This window comes from Tachypleus tridentatus, chromosome 10 (assembly GCF_004210375.1).
Source record: "Tachypleus tridentatus isolate NWPU-2018 chromosome 10, ASM421037v1, whole genome shotgun sequence".
Taxonomy (NCBI): Eukaryota; Metazoa; Arthropoda; class Merostomata; order Xiphosura; family Limulidae; genus Tachypleus; species Tachypleus tridentatus.
In genome coordinates this window covers 156152110-156173651 of record NC_134834.1, presented here as the reverse complement: position 1 = coordinate 156173651, position 21542 = coordinate 156152110, and the positions used below count along the sequence as shown (strand labels likewise).

At 32.7% G+C, this 21542-nt stretch overlaps 1 protein-coding gene across 6 annotated transcripts in view; it reads right to left on the bottom strand.

Moving 5' to 3' along the window:
• Positions 1-21542, bottom strand: part of LOC143230707 (glucose transporter type 1-like) — a 320532-nt gene that overhangs the window by 250188 nt on the left and 48802 nt on the right. For 2 of the 6 annotated variants that reach the window (XM_076464725.1, XM_076464723.1), the window contains exon 1: positions 1898-2251. The exons of the other annotated variants lie outside the window; for them this stretch is intronic. The gene's annotated coding sequence lies outside the window, so the exon portion shown is untranslated. Of the gene's footprint in view, positions 1-1897; positions 2252-21542 lie in introns of those variants that run through there. 6 annotated transcript variants of the gene reach the window in all.

Genomic DNA, 21542 nt, shown 5'->3' with positions numbered 1-21542 from the left:
ATGTTACCTGTTTATTTTGCACTACATCTATTTCTGTATATATACAAAAAAAAGTTCAGTGCTCAAATTATACGAACATTACTTTAAAGCATTTTATTTATGATTTAATCTCAGTTTAACCTGTTTCTGTATAGTGTAGTTTCCTTTCGTTCGCATGAACAGAGGTCCAATCGAATCTATATGTCTATCTCTCTGCAACGTTTCTCGGTCAGCACTGTATTCAAGCCAGCCTACTCAGAATAGCTAAATGTTCATACTTTCTACACTTACGATGGTGCACATTTTTACCACTTATGCTCCTAGCAAGAATATCCTTGTCTTATCCACCGCCGCATTTTTTAACTTTCTCAAAGATGTTAGCCAGAACATTCCGCGCCACCTGCCTGTTAACTTCACGTAGTTGCACTTTGAAAGATCGGGGTGTATCCTGATGCTCATATAAACACTCTTTAATATATTCTATAAGGATTAAAAATTCTCTAATGCTGTTATTTTTCTCATATCATGATCACTGACGTTCATAGTTCTACTAAGAATATTGCTTCTCCTTTTTTACGAAAATTGTAACCACACATAAACATACCAAGATTAGTTAACATTATCCAATATACCCAGCCTACTGCTAAAACTTCAGAAAATATAAACATCAACGTAATATAAATTTACCAACATTATCCAATATACCCAGCCTACTGCTAAAACTTCAGAGAATATAAACATCAACGTAATATAAACTTACCAACATTATCCAATATACCCAGCCTACTGCTAAAACTTCAGAAAATATAAACATCAACGTAATATAAATTTACCAACATTATCCAATATACCCAGCCTACTGCTAAAACTTCAGAAAATATAAACATCAACGTAATATAAATTTACCAACTTTTGAGGTGTCCAATATTTATTCGATAACAGCTAAATAAGAAAGCCACTTTGCACAGAGTTTAACAGATACAGAAAACCATTGAGTTTAACAGATACAGGAAACCGTTTAAGCCTAATCATTACCTTCTCCACGTTTAGTTGTGAACCGTCGAATAATGTGTTTGATAATGTACAATAAAATTAAACCTTCTGTCTAACCGTCTTTTTAGCCGATTCATCTGATTTTATGTTCAAAAATATGATAAAACTGCATACTTTTCTAGATTTGAATAGGGCACAGCGTTAACAAGCCAATAATAATGGTGTTAAAGTTAGCCTTGTAATTAATATATAGTATATTCAGAGTAGTAATAATTACTACACGATACACGTAATGAGTTCAGATTTTCAGTTGCTAACGCCATACAACAAAAGTCAAAGAGTAGTGATGGGGTCTAACCGCTTATTTCGTATGTGTAAACAATACCATTTGACGTTAAACTTATTACAATGAATGTTTCAAATTGTATGTTCCTTTATAAACTAGATCATTAGCTCTTGGTCAGAGATAGTTTTTGCTAGATGAGCAACAATAAAAACTTCTTTAAGACTGTATTTCAGTAGAAACTCAAACTTGCTATAAGTTTTTATTCGAAGAAGGTTTACTTTAACGGAACATGACTTCGAAGTTTGATTCTAACAAATATTCCAACGACATTAAAGTCACTTTCATACATTTGTACTTTCCATTTTAATGGTTACAATATATTTTTCCTTTGCGAGATAGTTACTAGTAAACGGATTACATCTTTTGTAATACCATATATATCACCATGATTCTACTTACATTTATATTAATCCACGTACTACGTACAAAATATGGAAATATATACTTTATCTTTTGTTTCTTATGTAATATTTTCCCTCCACTCAAAGATGTTATTAAACACTCTGTGTCTGTGTTATTACGAGTGTGGAAGACAACAAAATGTGTCCAACTGATCAACAGAGGAAGGAAATTACTTACTCATGGACAAGCTGATACTTTGTTCCAAATATGATAACAGTGAATTTAGATTTCAGTCAGTTCGGTCATGTATTAGGGTCACGTATTCCTAAACTGTTTGTTGTTGTTCTTTTTTTGTCAGAAAAATCGAGCACAATATTTTAGGAAAGACGTCGGACCTAAAGGTCATCCATATCAACACCATAAGCTTCACACATGTGTACACTGAGATTACGACAGTTTTGAGTTCACATTCCTGAAAGACTGCAGATCGGGTAGTAAATCAGGCCAGAACGTCACAATTCTGCGCTACGACCCAAGCTTCCCGCTATAGAAAAGCTCCTCTGCTGAAACAGAAATAGCTGCTCGGGGCATGCACCATCCTTCCACTAACACTGTAGGAGCTGCATCTTCGCGCAGAGAACGAGCTCCGCAGTACGCATGGACACATCCATCCACGTGTCTCGCGGGAGCTCTAGAGCCGGCCATCAAGAGTCAAGGCTTTCTACCATGTTAAACGCTGTATATTTCACGCTATAGTAAAATACTAGAGTGAACACACGGTACATAATTTGTGTTTGTCTATACATCGCATATGAAATTGACCGTACTTCCTACGTAGACATGCAAGTGACGGTTCGTTGAGCCAACAGTACTACTGCACGAAAACACTGATTCACAGATAAGTGTATAAAGTGACAAAAAACAAACCCTTAATATATCTGTTTACCAAGAAAGTAAAGTTTCAGTAGGGAGGATGATTTTGTTCAGGAACACGACTGTGATCAACTGATGAAACATAAAAAGAACTAAGTATACTGGGATCAAATAACTAAATTCGCTTATCCATTTTTAGTTTCACATACAAAAACTTATACAAATGTTATTTATTGCTTTCTAGAAGCTCTAATGAGGCGAGGAATAGATTATAAAATAATTATAGTGATGGTAATATTTAACTGTGATTAACGAATGAAGAAGGAAGGCATGATTGGTTATGCATCAATAATAAGTCAATAATAAGTGAAAATTTGTAGACAAATATCAATAACAGGTAAATTAATATTAGATAACGTGTGTAACTGCACAAAAAAATGAAAAGATTCTCTGAAACTAATTAACATCAGTGTTATATAAGAAAATAATGTATTTTGGTTGTTGTTGTTTTCTAATGGTGTGCATAAAGCATTAAAACACATTGTAAAGCGATTGATAACGTTGTCCCTATAAGAGTGCATTGACACACTGTAATATGTTTATGTTACTATTTTCTAAAACCAGCTAATGAATGTTTGAATTAAGAATGAAGCAAATTCCATTAGAAGTCGAAGTGTACACGTCGAATCTACCTTGCTTCTTCAGTAATACATATATACACAAGAAATTTCGGATTCGAGCTTTAATAGAATAACTTCAACGAATATGCTCAAACGACAAATATGTCTGAAATCAAGCACAATTATACTTATTTCTCTGCTATAAATAACCTTACTGACGTTTCACATCACTGCAATTTATATTACAACTAACATTTCAGATAAAATCTTTGTTGTTAAGTCCTGTCTAGTTGGTAAGTAATAGTAATGAACGAGGGGCTTATCAGAAATAGCATTTCAAAGTTATTACTGGCCGAACTATCGGAAATAAAATTTAAATACTATTACTGTTCGAATTATTTGAAATACTGTTATAATGTTATTACCGATCGATGGAATTATCTGAAATACTATTTTAATGCAATGATTGGCCGAATTATCAGAAATACAATTTTAATGCAATTACTCATTGAATTATCTTAAATACTATTTTAATGCTATTACTGATCGAATTATCTGAACTACTATTTTAATGATATTACTGATCGAATTATCTCAAATACTACTTTTTGCCATTACTTATCGAACTATCTGAAATACTATTTTAATGCTATCACTAATCAAATCAGTTGAAATACCATTTCAATGTTCTTACTGGCCGAATTATCCGAAATACAATTTTAATACTATTATTCATCGAATTAGCTGAAATACTGTTATAATGCTATTACTGATCGAATTATCTGAAATATAATATTAATTTTTTTTCTGATCGAATTCTATAAACTACTATTTTAATGCTATTACTGATCGAATTATCTGAAATACTATTTTTATGCTATTATAGATAGAATTATCTGAAATACAATTTCAGTGTCATTACCAATTGAATTATATGAAATATTATTCTAATGCTATTACTAATCAAATTATATGAAATACAATTTTAATGCTATAACCAATTTAATTATCTGAAATAGTATTTTAGTGCTATTATTGATGGAATTATCTGAAATACAATTTTATTGCTATTACTGATTGCATTATCTGAAATACTATTTTAATGCTATTACTGATCGAATCATCTGAAATACCATTTTAATGTTATTAGTGGCCGAATCATCCAAAATACAATTTTAATACCATTACTGATCGAATTATCTGAAATAGTGTTATATTGTTATTAACGATCTATCGAATTATCTGAAATACTATTTTAATGCTATTATTGATCGAATTATCTGAAATACAATTTTATTGCTATTACTGATTGCATTATCTGAAATACTATTTTAATGCTATTATTGATCGTATTATCTGAAACACTGTTTTAATTCTATCACTGATGGAATTATCTGAAATACTATTTTAATGCTATTATTGATCGAATTATTTAAAACACTTTTTTAATTCTATTACTGATCGAATTATCTGAAATACTAATTTTAATGCTATTACTGATCAAATTATGTGAAATACTATATTAATAGTATTACTGATCGAATTATCTGAAATACTATTTTATTGCTATTATTGATCGAATTATCTGAAATACTATTTTAATGCAATTAGTGATCAAATTATTTGAAAAATAATTTTCATGCTATAACTCATCGAATTATCTGAAATACTATTTTAATGCTATTACTGATCGAATTATCAGAAATACAATTTCAGTGCTTTTACTCATTGAATTATCTGAAATACTATTTTATTGCCATTGTTGATCGAATTATCTGAAATACTATTTTAACACTATTACTGATGGAACTATCCAAAATATAATTTTAATGCTATTACTGATCGAATTATTCGAATTATAATTTTAATGCTATTACTGATCGAATTATCTGAAATTCTAGTTTTTGTTATTACTTATCGAACTATCTAAAATACTATTTTAATGCTATTACTGCTCGAATTATTCGAATTATAATTTTAATGCTATTACACATCGAATTATCTGAAATACTGTTTTAATGTTGTTATTGATCGAATTATCCGAAAACCATTTCAATGTTATTACTAGCCAAATTATCCAAGATACAATTTTAATGCTATTACTGGCCGAATCATCCGAAATACAATTTTAATACTATTACTGATCGAATTAATTTAAGTACTGTTTTAATTTTATTACCGATTGATCAACTTATCTGAAATACTATTTTAGTGCTACCACTGATCGAATTATCTGAAATACAGTTTTAATGCTATTACTTATTGAATTATGTGAAGTACTATTTTAATGCTATTGCTGATCAAACTATCTGAAATGCTGTATTAATGCTATTACTAGTCGAATTATCTGAAATACCATTTTAATGCTATTACTCATCGAATTATTTGTAATATGATTTTAATGCTTTTGCTGATCGAATTATCTACAATATTACTTTAATCGTAATACTGATTGAATTATCTGAAATACCATTTCAATATTATTACTGGCCAAATTATCCGAAATACAATTTTAATAGTATTACTGATAGAATTATTTGAAATACTGTTATAATGTTATTACCGATCGATCGAATTATCTGAAATACAATTTTAATGCTATTAGTGATTGAATTATCTGAAATTCTATTTTAATGCTATTACTGATTGAATTATCCGAAATATAACTTTAATGCTATTACTGATCGAACTATCTGAAATACTATTTTAATGCTATTACTGATCTAATTGTCTGAAATACTATTTCAATGTTATTACTGGCCGAATTGTCTGAAATACTAGTTTAATGCTATTACTGCTGAATGTTTTGGATGAGTAATTAAGATCAATATGAAGAAAAACGAGTCCAGTCAATCGTGATTTAAATCACTTTTGTTAACCCTCAGTGTTCCATTCGTTTGGGTGTTTTACACCACACTACAATGTGTAGCTATACTCCCATAGTTAGTCAGACGGCATTGAAATTACAATATCCAAGTTAATGATATTGCATGACGTAATATTACATCTTTTTTATGTTTTCGCGCAATTTATTATATGTTATGAGTTTAATGTCTAAAATACGCAAAGTGACAAATCACAGTCATAAATACATAAAAATATATAAAAGACACACTAATGAATTAATCGTTGGTTCATAACAAAAGTCAACTTGCTTTCTGTATAAGGGCCGAGTGTGGCCTACAATGTAAATGTGAAACCAGTAGCTCGAAATCGGAAAAGTGCTTCGCACATCGATGTTGTCGGAGTGCCTTAAGAGTGATGGTCAGATCCTATTCTTCGGTCAGAAAATAGTTGGTGATTAATGCTGTCAGTTCAACATAAAGACGAGTAATTAAGTGCAGATAATGGAAGTTTAATTGTTCCCTAAAATCCTAAAGGAAAACTTTCTCCTTAAAAGTAAAAATATAATTTCTGGATGCCAACAAATCAAATTCTTATGGTAGCCGAGTTGTTTCAAATATTCATTAAAAAAAACTTGAAAATTCACTCTATTCAGAACTGCAAGACATGTAGATGATTGTTTCCTACCTTAATTTTAAGTAACCATGACTCGTGTATTAGACAAAAGTTTACTCTATTCTGAAATGTGATCCACAAATAGGAATATTTCCCACCTAATTTCTGTGGAACTGAGAAGCACTTGAAAATTCACACTATTCAGAAGTACTCTGTATCATGGACCTCTTCTATTGATACTATCCAGTTCTCTCTCTGCTATTTAAAAGTTCACTCTACTGAAAAATCCAGTACATATAGATGGATGTCTTGTGGGTTTTTCCTCTGGAACCAGGAAATGTGAAGAAATAATAAGTTCACTCTATTCAAAACTGCAACACGCAAAGATGTGTCTCCTGACTTCTTTATGCAGAAACATGAACTGTTTATTATTGAGAATTTCATTCTGTTTAAAACTGTAATACATGAAAGCGAGATCTTGTCTCCTGTTTTATTTTTCTGAAGATCTATAACCTGTACAGTTATTCGAAGTTCATTCTATTCTGAACTGTAATGCATTTAGTTATTTGGTTTATTACTGAAGAACCCTAATCAGTGTACTATTTAGAAAGTCGCTATTTACAAAACTGCAGTTCGCATACGTGGTTGTCTCCTGGCTTCTTTCTATGGAAGCATATACTATATAAAACACAAACATATATTGTATATTATTTAAAAGTTTGCTCTATTCAGAAGTGCAGTAGAAGTAGGTAGTTGAGTCGTGTATTCTTCCTGTATATCATTGATATATTTACTATATAAACGTTCATATGTGAACCTGACGATGACCGAAGAAAGTCGAAACGTTGTTCACTCCTCTACGTAAAATATTTTCTCTCCCCAGACGAGCCGTTTTCACAAATATATTTCTCTACAAGTGGGTTTTCTCGACATCACTGATTATATTGAGAAGTGCAGGTGGTCGTCTCTTGACTTCTTTCTGTGGAAAGGAATATGAATACTATCTATGACATCAATTAGTACAGGACTGCAATATTTGTAAAAGATTGACTTCAAAGGTCTCTCTAAGGAGCAAAGAACAGTGTACAGTTTAGAATTCCACTCAGTTCAAAACTGAAACACATGTAAGTTGGTTGTGTTACGACTTAGTTCTATTGAACCATAAGTTGTAAACTACTTACCAATTTACTCTGTTCTGAAAACTATAATTTTTGAAAGCAACTTATTCCTACGTTTTTTAAAAGAATATTGTGTTATATATTGCTCTGAAAACCACTCTTGTGAGAACTGTGTATGCGACCCATTCCCGTGTTCCTTTTGCAGGTACATGACATGAGTACTACTTATAAGCTCAAACTTATCAGAACTGTGGTGCATGTGAGTGGTTGTTTCGTAGTTTCTTCTGTTGAAGAGTAAACTTTTGTACCACTTGAAATTCACTCTGTTCAAAACTGTGACAAGCATAGATGCTCGGTCGTCTTAGTAACGCAATCAGTATATAAAGTTGTCTCCTGTCGTCTATTTTTGGAACAATGAGCTGGGGTACTTAGAAGTTCAATACACATGTAGAAGTTTGTCTCCTCTTTGTGTAACCCTCAAAAGTATACTGTTTAGAAGTTCACCATCTTCAAAAATCCAATGCATATAAATTGTTGTCTGCTAGATTTTTTGTCTGTAACCACATGTTTTATACTACTAGGAGATGTCTTGTATTTATAGCTTCAATCTATTCAGAACAGGAATCATTGAAATTGATTGTCCCTCACTTCTCTATGTCACGAAGTAATTTGTGCATTACCTGGTAATTCATTGTTTTCAGAGTTGCAATACGTATAGGTAGTTGTTTCGTGACTTCTTTCTGTAGAACCTTTATGCGAGTACCATCTTTAAATACACTCTTTTAAGAGCTTTAATACATGTAAGTGGTTACATTCTGGCTTACCGCTGTGGACCATGAAATGTATACTATTTAGAAGATAACTCCTTCTAAAACTACAATGTTCCCGGGTGGAATAGCGTTAAGTCTTCGGATTTGCAATGCTAAAATCAATGATTCGATTCCCTTCGATGGACATAGCAAATAGCCCAGTGCGACGTTGATATGAGAAAACGCACACAGGACTGTTATACTTGGTTGTCTCCTGGCTTCTTCCTTTCGAAAGTAAAGTCTGTTCTACTTGTGGAGTCACTCTATTCAGAACTGCACTAAATGTAGGTTGCTGTCCCCTTGTTTCCTTCAGTAGTATGATGGTCTGTAAACTATTTGGAAGCTAAATCTATTTATAACTGTGATACATTTAGGTATTAAACTACTAGTTTATTTCCATGGAGACGTGAGCAGAGTAATACTTGGAGATTTATTTCACTCTGATCTCTAGTGCATGTAGGAAGTTGCCTCCTGCTTTCTCTGTTGACCATTGAATTGTGTATTACTATGGAACTCCGGCTTACAAGTGCAAAACATATAGGGTATGTACTTCTTATAAAATCAATTTATTGAGAACTGGGAAACTCTGGTGGTTGTCAACTGGTTCGTTTTTGTGGACATATATGGTGGGTAATACATGAAAATATCATTTTATCAGAAATGCAGCAACTATTGGTGGTTGTTTTCTAGATTCATTTTATAGGACCATGATGTATGTATTATTTAGAAGTTCACTCTTTTTAAAACAGCAATATATGTAGTTTGTTGTTTTTAGATTCTTTCTATGCAACCATGAGATGCTTGCAATTTAGATATTCATTCCATTCAGTATATTACAATACGCGTATGAGATTTTCTCCTGGCATCTCTCTCTGTAGAGCCATGAACGACTTGTAAATTCCCTCTATATATTAAATACTTTAATGCCTGAAGGTTCTTGTCGTCTAGCTTCTTTCTGTGGAAAATTAATCTGTGTACTACCTAGCAAATAATTTTATTCAGGGTTACAGTACTGATAGGTAATTGTCAACTATCACAGCAGTACTGATAAACAATCGTCAACTGACACAGCAGTAAAGATGGGTAAATTTCATCTGGCACAAAAGTTCAGGTAGGTAACTGTCAAGTAGTGCATAAGTACAGTTAGGTAACTGTCAACTGACACAGCAGTACGGATAGGTAATTGTCAATTGGCTTCTTTCAGTGAAATGACAGACTGAGTTTTATTTATAAGTTCAATATATTCAGAACCACAGTATTTGTAGGTGTTTGTCTTGCTCTTTCTCTGTTGAACCATAAACTGTGTACTGTTAAACGTTCACTCTATGACAACTGTAATACACCAAGGTTTTCTTCTGGCTTCTTTCTTTGGGTTCAACGTTCTATACTGCTTAGAAATTGACTCTTTATCAAAATATTTTGATGGTTGTGCCCTGCTTTATCTCTGTAAAACGATGGTCTGTGTACTGTTTAGACGTTAATATGTTCAGAACTACAATGCGTGCAGGTGTTTCTCTCCTACCTTCCATTTCTGCAATCATGAATTGTGTACTCTTTAGAAGTTCAATCTATTCAGAAATGAAGTTCATATAGACGGTTGCTTTCTGTGGAAATATAAGCTGTTAATCACTTGGATATGTGTTTTTCTATTAACAACTGCAACAGATGTAGATGGTTGTATTATTTTTCTTCTGTGGGACTATAAGCTGAGTATATTTAGAGTTTCAATATATTCAGAACTGAATGCACTTAGGTGATTGTTTCTTGGCTTTTTCTGTTCATCTATTATATTTGCACTGTTTAAAAGTTAATTCTCTTTAGAACTTCAATGCATGCTGGTGGTGTTAAGCATTTTTATTTCTTATGGAATGTTAAGTTATGTGTTAACTGGAATTTCATTTTATTAAAAATGTGTCGTGGATTCTCTCTATAACCGTGAGCTGCATCGTATTTAAAAGTTCACTCCATATTAAGAGCTGAAACCCGTTTAGGTGGTTATTTCCTAGCTTATCTTAGTGAAACCAAGTGTTATATACCGTGTAGAAGTTCATTATGTTAAGAACTGCAACACATGTAACTGGTTGTCCCTTGGCTTACTTCTTTGGAGTCATGGGTTATGTACTATTTAGAAGTTCAGTCTATATTCACGTTTACTAGAGATATAGGCGGTTCTTTCCTGTTTTCTTTCTTTAGAACCGTAAGTCGTTTAACACTAGAAAATCCACTTGAATGAAGTCTGGAACACATGCGTGCATTTTATATAATCCTGGGTCTTCTCTCTGTTTAATAATGAAGTTTCAAAGCAGTATTAAATTATCGTCCTTCATGTATTGATAAGTTATGTGGTATTTTTAACCAGATTCATGTAAATATATGGTTTCTTATTGATGTCCTTTGATAACTTTAAAATTGTAAAAGCCTTGCAACTGATTAACTTGGACTTATGTGAAATAATACGTTTTGGTGAATACTAACTTTATTGGACGAGCGTTGTAACTTAACATAAATAAATACCACTGTAAAGGTAAAAGAAAAGCAATATATGCTTATAGCTGAAAGAGGCACATACCACTAACTGTTCGTTAAGAAAAGAAAACTTGATACAATTACTATTGAATGATAATGTTCGAACTTTAATTCTATAATTTTCTAACAAGTAAAGACATTGGCTAATGTTATAAGATAGAGATATCTGGTAATTATATGTTGAACATAATTGTATATTTAACTTACCGCGTGTCTTCTAAGGCTTTAAATTCTCATTTCGAATATTTTACTCTTAATATGATAATTATGTATAATAGAATATATAAATATATAAAACTTCACTAAAATGTACTTTTAAACAATTTGAAGGCTTAAGTTGTTTCTTTACGTTATTACTTCTGAAGTAGATGAATGATTTCTAAGCCTATTATTCAGTTATCTTTAAAACACATATATTTGTCTCACTAGTCTAAAACCACATATATGTGTTACATTAATCTAAAACACATATACTTGTCCCATTAATCTAAAAACACATATATTTGTTCCATTAACTTAAAAACACATATATGTGTTACATTAATCTAAAAACACATATACTTGTCCCATTAATCTAAAAACACATATAGTTGTCCCATTAATCTAAAAAAACATATAATTGTCCCATTAATCTAAAACCACATATAGTTCTCCTATTAGTTTGAAAACACACATATTCGTCTTATTAATCTAGAAATATACATACCCGCCCTATTAATTTAAAGCCACACATATCTGTCTTAGTAGTTTAAAACATACACCTGATTTTATGACTAGCTTATGCTTGCGCATGTGGTAGTTGTCAGGCTAGGCGTATTAGCAAAATAACACACAGTATGAAGAAGCCAGGGATATAAAGAAATTGTTTAAAGAATCGACAGAAGAAGAAGTCGTGTATGATACAACATTGTAAATAATTTATTTTTATCTTTAGTAAATTGCAATTACGTTATCTCATTCATTTATAATATTTTCCATTCAAGACACCGGTCGTCATGTGATTAACATGCCTGGATGACGGATACGAAAAGTTACGATTCGTGACCTTTCATTGTAAAAAACGCGATCCGAACTTTAGGACAGTGAATGTGCTCTAAAAACAAAGATAATAATCCACTATTCGACCAAATAAGAACTTATGGCATAATCTACAATTCCAATAAGCGAAAAATTTGTGATAAAAATCGTATTAACTATAAGTGTGTGTGTTTTTTTTTTACACATTCTTCTTTATTTGTTAATTTCGGACTAAAGATCAGGTACGTGTAAACCATCGTTTCAGATCAACCTTTTGTTTCCCTCAAGTCAAAACTAGAACGTATCATTATCAGTTGGTTCAAATGTAAGAGAAAAAAATATTCTTTCTAATGCTACTTGTCTGTGTATCATAGTATTTTTAAAGTTACGACAACAATGTTTATCGTGTGACCATCTTCCTCGTGGTTACAATTCATTTACTTGTCAACAAACATTAGCATTAGGCCTATTACATTTATGACACTGCATTCTATACCTAGTTCCTTAGGAATTTTTAAAAATTAAAAGAATGTATAATATTATACCATGTTGTGTTCGCCTTATCCGTTGCTGACGGCTTCTTTCGTTCAATCCAGAACTCATCAGGCCGGCTGAGACACAATAAATACAGCAGTAGTCGGAACATTGTTTATACAAGCTATTTCTCACGACCATTGTTATGTTGTCGACGCTTTTTTCAAATTGGCGAAGCGTGTTTATTCCCTTTTAATCATTACTCTTATAGCTCACAGAAAGCGCGGAGCGCGTTTCTCCAGTAATGAATTCATAGTCCGAATACGTTAACCACTAACTCATACCTGGGTGTTGTAATAAGACAAACAGTATTTCTTGGGCTTGAAGTAGTAAAACGAAACACAAGAAAATTATACTTTGCAAGAACAGATTGCATTTATGTCGTCTGTAACTCGACTACTCCTCCGGTGCTTAATTAATTAACTTTAATTTCTACTCAAATACTTTAAAGTAATCAAACGTTGCTTAAAAGAATGTGACCAATTTTCAACCCATTTTGCCAACATATGTGTTTTTACCATTAAAACTTTCGGTAATACCCGTCTCTAAATATCGAGGTTGTAAGAAACGCATCTTGTGCATGGTAGCAGCCCTGCATGCTGCATACACTTCATTCCAAAATGAATTTCTTTTTAGTTTGTGTTGCTTTGTAATTTAAAAATAAATCACTCTTTGGAGAATAGATCAGGATGCACGTGTTTATGTTCAAAATAGGTGGAGACTTTCCAGTTAGGAAACAGATGAGTTACTGAACGAAAAGCAAACAAACTCACTTGATAGGTAACTCCGGTTAAACACGTAAAAGTAGGCTTAGACATGTTTTTGTTTGTTTTGTTGTAGGAAAAGCAAACATTGTTAATACTGACGAATCTAGAAGGGCGGGTTTAAAATATTTATCAGTTGCTTTACCTCGAATGTGATTAGTCCAATTACTTGCAAAGGGTGTCGCCTAAATTGTCTATCCAACGCCTTAAATGTGGGAAGAAGATTTAATGTAAAGATGAAAACGGTCAAAAGAGCGGTCCTTAATTGTCTGAATAAAAAAAATAAATATTGTTTTCAAAGTGTACGGCATCATATGTCACATAAATTAAAATAATAAAATATGTATTTCTTTTGTTTGTCGTATGGAATCACAAGCCAGAAAGCACATGTTCTTATGAAACGTAATTGTTTCTATTGCTTGTTTTTGCATAATTTTAAAATTCAGTTTATAGTTGCGAGGATTTTCTTCAGAGTGACTAATATTGGAATGGTAAAACGTGGTGACATAAATTCGCAATACTATGTGGTTCTTAAAAATTCTACAAATGAAAAATTCCTTCGCTGGAATTCTTATTCTTACACCTAACTTAGCTGCTTCCTCTAAATTTAAATGTTTATTTGTTTATTATTAGAAGTTTTTGTTTTGGAAATCGGAATTTCCGATCTAAACGGCGCCTCAAACGCAAGCGAGCAAAACGAGTAGGCTAGAGGCCATTAGGTTTTAGGTATAGCCATTTACAGTTTTTAACTATCTACCAAAGGAAAGCAATCGGCCTGTAGCACCAGTTATCACAGAGACTGACAAAGGCTCTTTTAATCGAATAAGAAGATTGACTGTCACTTTTATAACGCGCCTACAGTTGAAAGTGTGGAGAGTGTGCAATTGCATTATACCTGGTACCCTTGACCATTCGACTCGCAGTCCAAAATGCCAATCATTATTATTTTTTGTAATCAAGTCCACATCTAACCGTACTTTTTTTCTAAGAATAATCTTAAAGTAATATTTATATATATCTTATTCTTCTCACGATTGTCTTCTAAACATAACCTTTTCAAATATGTTATTTTTATGTGACCACTTTTAACAACAGGTTTCAGTGTACTTTTTGAGCACCTGTTAGAAATGAGGTTGAAGGTTAGAGAAGTTTCTGAGATGTGAGTTTACTTGTGTTTCTGTGTCGATGCACTCAAATATTTTTAGCGGAGATATCAATAAAACTGTTGAAAATATAGTCATAACTATGCTTCAACGATGAAGATTATGTGAAGCATTTTAGGTTAAACAAAGGTTAAAGTAGTTATGACTTATGTGTCGTAAATCAGGCTTTAGATCTTGATTTGTGTTTGTACACGAAGGTAGAAGCAACAGAATACTCTGAATGTTACATCTTTGCTAAAATATTCAGTCTGATCCAGAGGTCAGTATTCAAGCCCCTAAAACCTTAGAATATCATACCAAAACTCGAGAGTTTTTGTTTTATTTTTCAAAATTACAAAACATAGGGATCGTTTCGAGTAAAGTGTAAGGTAATTCAAATGTCAAAATAGTTAATGTCGCACTGAGGCTAAATTCTTTGTTCTGTCTTTTGTAACCTAAATTTGGGTAATGTATTTTGTGTAACTAGTTATGCATATTCTTCAAGATGGTCCTTCAGTCAGTGGTCACACAGAGTTTATTTTTATTGCTTTGTACTGCTAATCCTTGTTGAGCTTGAGGCCTTGAGTCAAAGCTGTATACAATAAACTTAAAACAAGTATCAAAGTCGTGTTAATAAACTTGATCAAGTGTAACAACTTTAAACACTAATGTTTGAAAAAATAAAAATGTTTCACTCATGCCAAGCCTCTCTGCTATACAAGCCATTGTATTACTCTCTGGGACAGCAGTAAGTCTATGGACTTATAACACTAAATTTAGGGGTTTGATTCTCCTGGGAGATACAACAGATAGCCCATGTGGCTTTACTATTAGAAAAGCACACACAAAAACACAAACAAGCATTCTCCCGTTAATCAGAATATATTTAATTATTTTCCTACAGGATAAAAGCTGTTATAAACCTTAATTATAACTATCCTTACACATAGATTAGTTCTAACTTAACAGCTATTCACCTTTGACAAAAATAAGATTATCACTGCTTCTAAAATTGAACTGAAATAAACCTTTAGTTTTTTCTCACTTTCGATCGCTACACATTGACAAACTTTGTTCATCTAGGTAGTTGGATTTGCTGTCTGAAGGAAAAGAAAAATCCACATAACGTGAATAATATTTTCATCAAACATTTGCTTTAGTTTCAGATGGCGAAGGGTAAAAGAAGCGAAGAATAATCACTATTTATTTTTAAATGACGCGGGAAGAATTATTGATAAATTCTATCTTGGACGAGGGGTGTGGGGTGGGGATTGATGGCTTCTTGTTTACTTATGCTCGTTCTCTATCTCACAAATCATTTTTGTTTATCACTGTCAAATCCCTCATTTCGTTTCCCTGACTAAAGAAATGCAGTTTGATCGTGCTTTGCTCTTTATCATTTGACAGGAGAGTGTATAAAAAACAAGGTTTAATGATAAACTTTATGGAGATTGTGTCTACGAAATCATTTAATAATATCATCTCGTAAACATTTTTTATTCATATTTAAAGTTCAATTTTAGGAGAATTATAAACTCGTATATCACTGCCCAATATTTTCAGCTGAACTTACTTTCAACATTTTTTATTTCAGTGAAACCATAACTGCATTATAACAAAGTACAACAATTACTATTTAACGTTCTTACGTTTAAATCAGTCCAGACATAACTATTATTCGAATTATTTGAAATCACGGATTAATTTTTCTCTTACATTGAAAAATATGTTAGTTATGAATAAAAACACTTAAGTTATTGGTTTAGACTGGATTACTGAAAAGAGCATTTAAATATTTTGCTTTAGTCAAAGATAACTGATGCATGTTTCTGGCAATGATAATGCTTCAATAAAGGTAAACATGAATGTGTGCATTTAATACCTACACATTATAGAACACATGGGATTTATCATGAATATTACAAAAATATAGTTTTGTCTCTCGTTTTGTTTGTTTGTATGTGGAATTTCACACAAAACTATTCAAAAGCCACCTAAACTAACAGCACCTCTTTTAGAAGCGATAAACTTGACGGAAGGAAGTTAGTAAATACCAACCACCGCTAACTCTTGGATTACTGTAATCGAGTAATAAATAGCATTGACAATCACCTTATGAAGCTACCGTGGCTAAAATGACGAGCATATATAGAGGATGCGAACCACGACCTGTAGGTTGATAATTAGGCGCCATTACCACCAGGCCATCCCAGGCCCTCTTCTTTGAAAATTTAAATTTTTAAAATATATATAAAATATATGCATTCCGCTCCAAAACGGCCCGGCATAGCCAAGCGTGTTAAGGCGTTCGACTCGTAATCCGAGGGTCGCAGGTTCGAATCCCGGTCGCACCAAACATACTCGCCCTCCCAGCCATGGGGGCGTTATAATGTGACGGTCAATCTCACTATTCGTTGGTCAAAGAGTAGCCCAAGAGTTGGCGGTGGGTGGTGATGACTAGCTGCCTTCCCTCTAGTCTTACACTGCTAAATCAAAAACAAACAAACCGCTCCTAAAATATATAATGCACCTACCCCTTCCTGTAATTCTTGTTTGAAATATATTTCACCATAAAAGTTGTATCAAAGTTTCAGACTACCTTAAGATTTTGTAAGCATTTTTTCAGTTGTGTTACTATTGGGTTGAGGAATAATTCGTGAGCGTTTTATCAAGTTAACAAAATATATTCATAAATGAAACGCTTTCGCAAAATATTTCATGTCATTTGGTAGATAATTTTTTGCTCTAATAGATGGTGTGTTTGATTTTCATATGTCTTTAATTTTTGCTTTCATTTTCAGCTCATTAAATGGAATTCAAGTGGACAAAATCGAGCATTTTCGACACCATCTGCTTTTCGCATTTAATTTCTAGCAATTTCGTTTAAACCAATGCATACTATATACCTAGGTATTACATGAAATAAAGTATCATAATAAATGTTTTGGGTGTAATGTGTTCATGCATTGAAGTATTGTATAGTCTTGCATGTAATGCTTGAATGAAATTATTTAAAAACGCTCACGAATTATTCATCAACCTAATATATTTCTCTTATGACAAGCCATGCACTGCCAGGTAGGTGGTTAGGGCACTCGACTTGTTATCCAAGATCGCCCTTTCAGCCGTGGATACGATATAAATGACGGTCATTTCCACTATTCGTTGGTAAAAGAGTAGCCTAAGAGTTGGCGGTGGATGGTGATGACTAGTTGCCTTCTCACTACTCTAACACTGCTAAATTAAGAACGGTTAGCGAAAATAGCCCTCGTGTAGTTTTCCGCGAAACACAAAAACCAAACCTCTTGTAATAACAAATTAAATTCACACTGCATCAATTAAAGGAACGAATCAACGTTTTAAGCCTGCACATTAGACATACAAATTAGTACATTACAATAATCCCTCCATGACATTTTGTAGTTACAGAGAAGTCTTGTTTTTTTAAAAAAATGCAAATTCAGAAACATATATTTTTAAAACAAGATAAGTAAAAACAGCTTCCATTCACGACTGCTTTTCTCAAACCAGACAGAGAACAAGAGCTTCTATATACCGCAAATTGTTTGCACAAAATAAGAAACACAGCTGTTCTTACAATAGATAAGGAACAACGGTCGTACTTACAGTACAAAAGGAACAACAGTTGTTCTTACAGTAAACAAGGAACATCAACTGTTCTTACAGTAGATAAGAAACAACAGCTGTTCTTACAGTACATAAAGAACAACAACAACTTTTATTCACCACAGTTATTCGAACACAAGATAAGGAACAACAGCTTCTATTCACGCACCTATTCTTACACAAGATGGAGAACAACAGCTTTTATTCACCACAGCTATTTGTACACAAAATAGTGAAGAAAAGCTTCTATTCACCACATCTCTTCTTACACAAGATAGTGAACAATAGCTTCTATTCTCCAGTCCTATATTCACACAAGATAGTAAACAACAGCTTATATTTTCCACAGCTATCCATACACAAGATAGTGAAAACCAGCTTCAATTCACCACAGCTATTCGTACACAAGGTAAGTAACAACAACTTGTATTAATCACAGCTTCTCTTAAACAAGATAAGGAACACCAGTTTCTATTTACCACAACTGTTCTTACAAATAATAATAAACAATAGTTTGTTTTCACCACAGTTTCTTTTACACAAGATCGGGAACAACAGCTTCTATTCAACAGAGCTTCTTTTATCCAAGGTAGTAAACAACACCTTATCCTACTTGAGATAAGGAAATAAATAGCTTATATTAACTGTAGGTTTATTTACACAAGATAGGGGACAATAGCTTTTCTTCCATAATATAGCGAAGAACAATTTCTATTCGTCACAGGTTCTCTTACTCAAGTTAATGAACAACAGCTTCTACTCATCATAGTTTATTTTACACAAAAGAAAACAATTTCTCCTACTATAGATGAGGAACAACAGCTTGTATTCATCAGATATTCTCTTATACATGATAAAGAACAACTTCTTTTACACAAGGCAGTACACAATATCTTATCTTACCATAGATAAGGAGAAATAGTTTCTACCCACAAAGTTTCACTTTCACAAGTTACGGAACAATAGTTGCTAAGCAGCTCAACTTCTCATAAACAAGATAGAGAATAACATTATTTTGATCACAGGTTTTTTTTATACAAGACAACAAACAAAAGCTTTTATTGAACAAATTGAGAAACAACCGCTTCTTTCACTTGAGATAAAGAACTACAGCTTCTAATCACCATAGCATATCTTACACAAGATAGAGAAAAACAACCTCTATTCACTAAATCTTTACTTACATAAGGTATAGAACCAGACCTTCTCTAATTTTAGACAACTAAAAATAGCTTCTATTAATCAGATGTTCTTTCACACATGATAAACAAGACAAGAAAAAACAGGATTTCTTTAATTAGATAGGCAACAACATATTATCTTAACTTAGATAAAAGACTGCAGCTTATAATGCCACACTTCTTTACACAAGATAAAGAACAACAACTTCTTTTACTATAGATAAGGAGAAATAGTTTCTATTCACAACAGTTACATTTACACAAGTTACGAAATAATAACCCCTAATCACCATAGCTTCTCTTACACAAGACAAGGAACATGTTTTATTTACCACAGTTTCGTTTGCACAAAATAAGGAGCAACAGGTTTTCTTATCCTAGATAAGAAGCAACATATTCTATTCACATTTGCTTTTACTGCACAGGATAGAAAAAACAGCTTCGGTTCACAAGATTTTCTTCTCCTAATAATAAGAAATAAAATTTATGTTCACCAAATCTTATATTACATAAAATAGGGAACAACAGCTTCCATTTATCGCCGTTTTTTTACATCAGAGAGTAACTCAGGTTCTCTCACTTCAGATAAAGAAAAATAGCTTGTATTCATCACATCTCTTACACAAGAAAAGAAAGCATAGTTTCCATTTACAAGATCTTTTCTTACATAAGACAAAAACAACAGCTTCTATTAAAATTTTTGAGAGCAATAGATTCTATTATTTCAAAGAATGAACATACAGCTTCTATTGAAATGTTTGGGAGCAATAGATTCTATTAGTTTAGAGAATGAACAACAGCTTTTGTTTACCACAGATTCTCTAACACAAGATATGGAACAACAGCTTCTATTCACCACAGGATAAGGAACAAAAGCTACTCTTACATAAAATAAAGTACAACAGCTTCTCATAGTCTAGAAAAGGAACAACAAATCCCATTTATCACTGATTTCCTTAAACAAGATAGGAAACTCAGATAAAGAAAAACAGCTTTTATTCACCACACCTTCTCTTATACATGATAAAAACAACAGCTTCTAAGCACCAGAGATCCTCTTACACAAGACAAAGAACAACAGCTTCTGTTAACAAGATATGAAACAACGGTTTCTCTTACTTTTGATAAAAAACAACAGCTTCTGTTTATTACAGTTTTTCTTACACACTATAAAGAGCAACGGCTCCTTTTCACCACAGCTTATCTTAGACAGGATAGGGAACAAAAGCTTGTCTTATGTAAGACAGGAAACAACAGCTTGTATTCGCCTCAGCATCTTTTATACAAGATAAGGAATAAAACAGCTTTTATTAACAACAGCCTTTTCCACACAACGAAGAGCAGTTTCTCTTATTTTTGATAAGGAACAACAGCTTGTATTCACCACAGCTGATCTTAGACAGAATAAGGACCAGCAGCTTCTATGCACCACAGTTATATTTACACAAGACACGGTACAACAGTTCCTATTCACCACAGCTGATCTTAGACAAGATAAGGACCAACAGCTTCTATGCACCACAGTTATATTTACACAAGACACGGTACAACAGTTCCTATTCACCACAGCTGATCTTAGACAGGATAAGGACCAACAGCTTCTATGCACCACAGTTTTATTTACACAAGACACGGTACAACAGTTCCTATTCACCACAGCTTCTGTTTCACAAGATAATGAACAGTAGCTTCTATTCATCTTCTCTTTCACAAGGCAATCATTTGATTGTTTGTTTGTTTGGCGTTTATAGGTACCAAGCAACTAGCCTATACATGCCAGATAACTGGTAAAAATGTAAAAGTGTAATTATTATAAAATGTACAAGTAAATCGGGCTAATACGAAACAATGTCCAAAATTTAGATAAAAGAGTTAAATATTATTAAAAAGGCCTATGGCCCTTAAAAAAATTAAAAGCACAAGGAAGTTGTACAGTGTCACTATCGCCAATGAAACTTTCCAACGTCAGGGTTAAACTCATAGAAAAGACATGTCTAAATTGTGCTTTCGCTCACGATCGTAACGACAGTGCGACAGTGAAACGTTGGCTTTTGCACAAAGGCTACACATTTGTGGATCAGTAGTACCGGATAAAAGAAAACCATGAGTTAAAAACTGTGATTAGTGTGTAGCCTAGCCACGACAACTTCCTCCTTTCGATTATTAAGGAAGCAAGACAGCCAAAGAACGAGAGAAAGTTTGATTGGAAAAG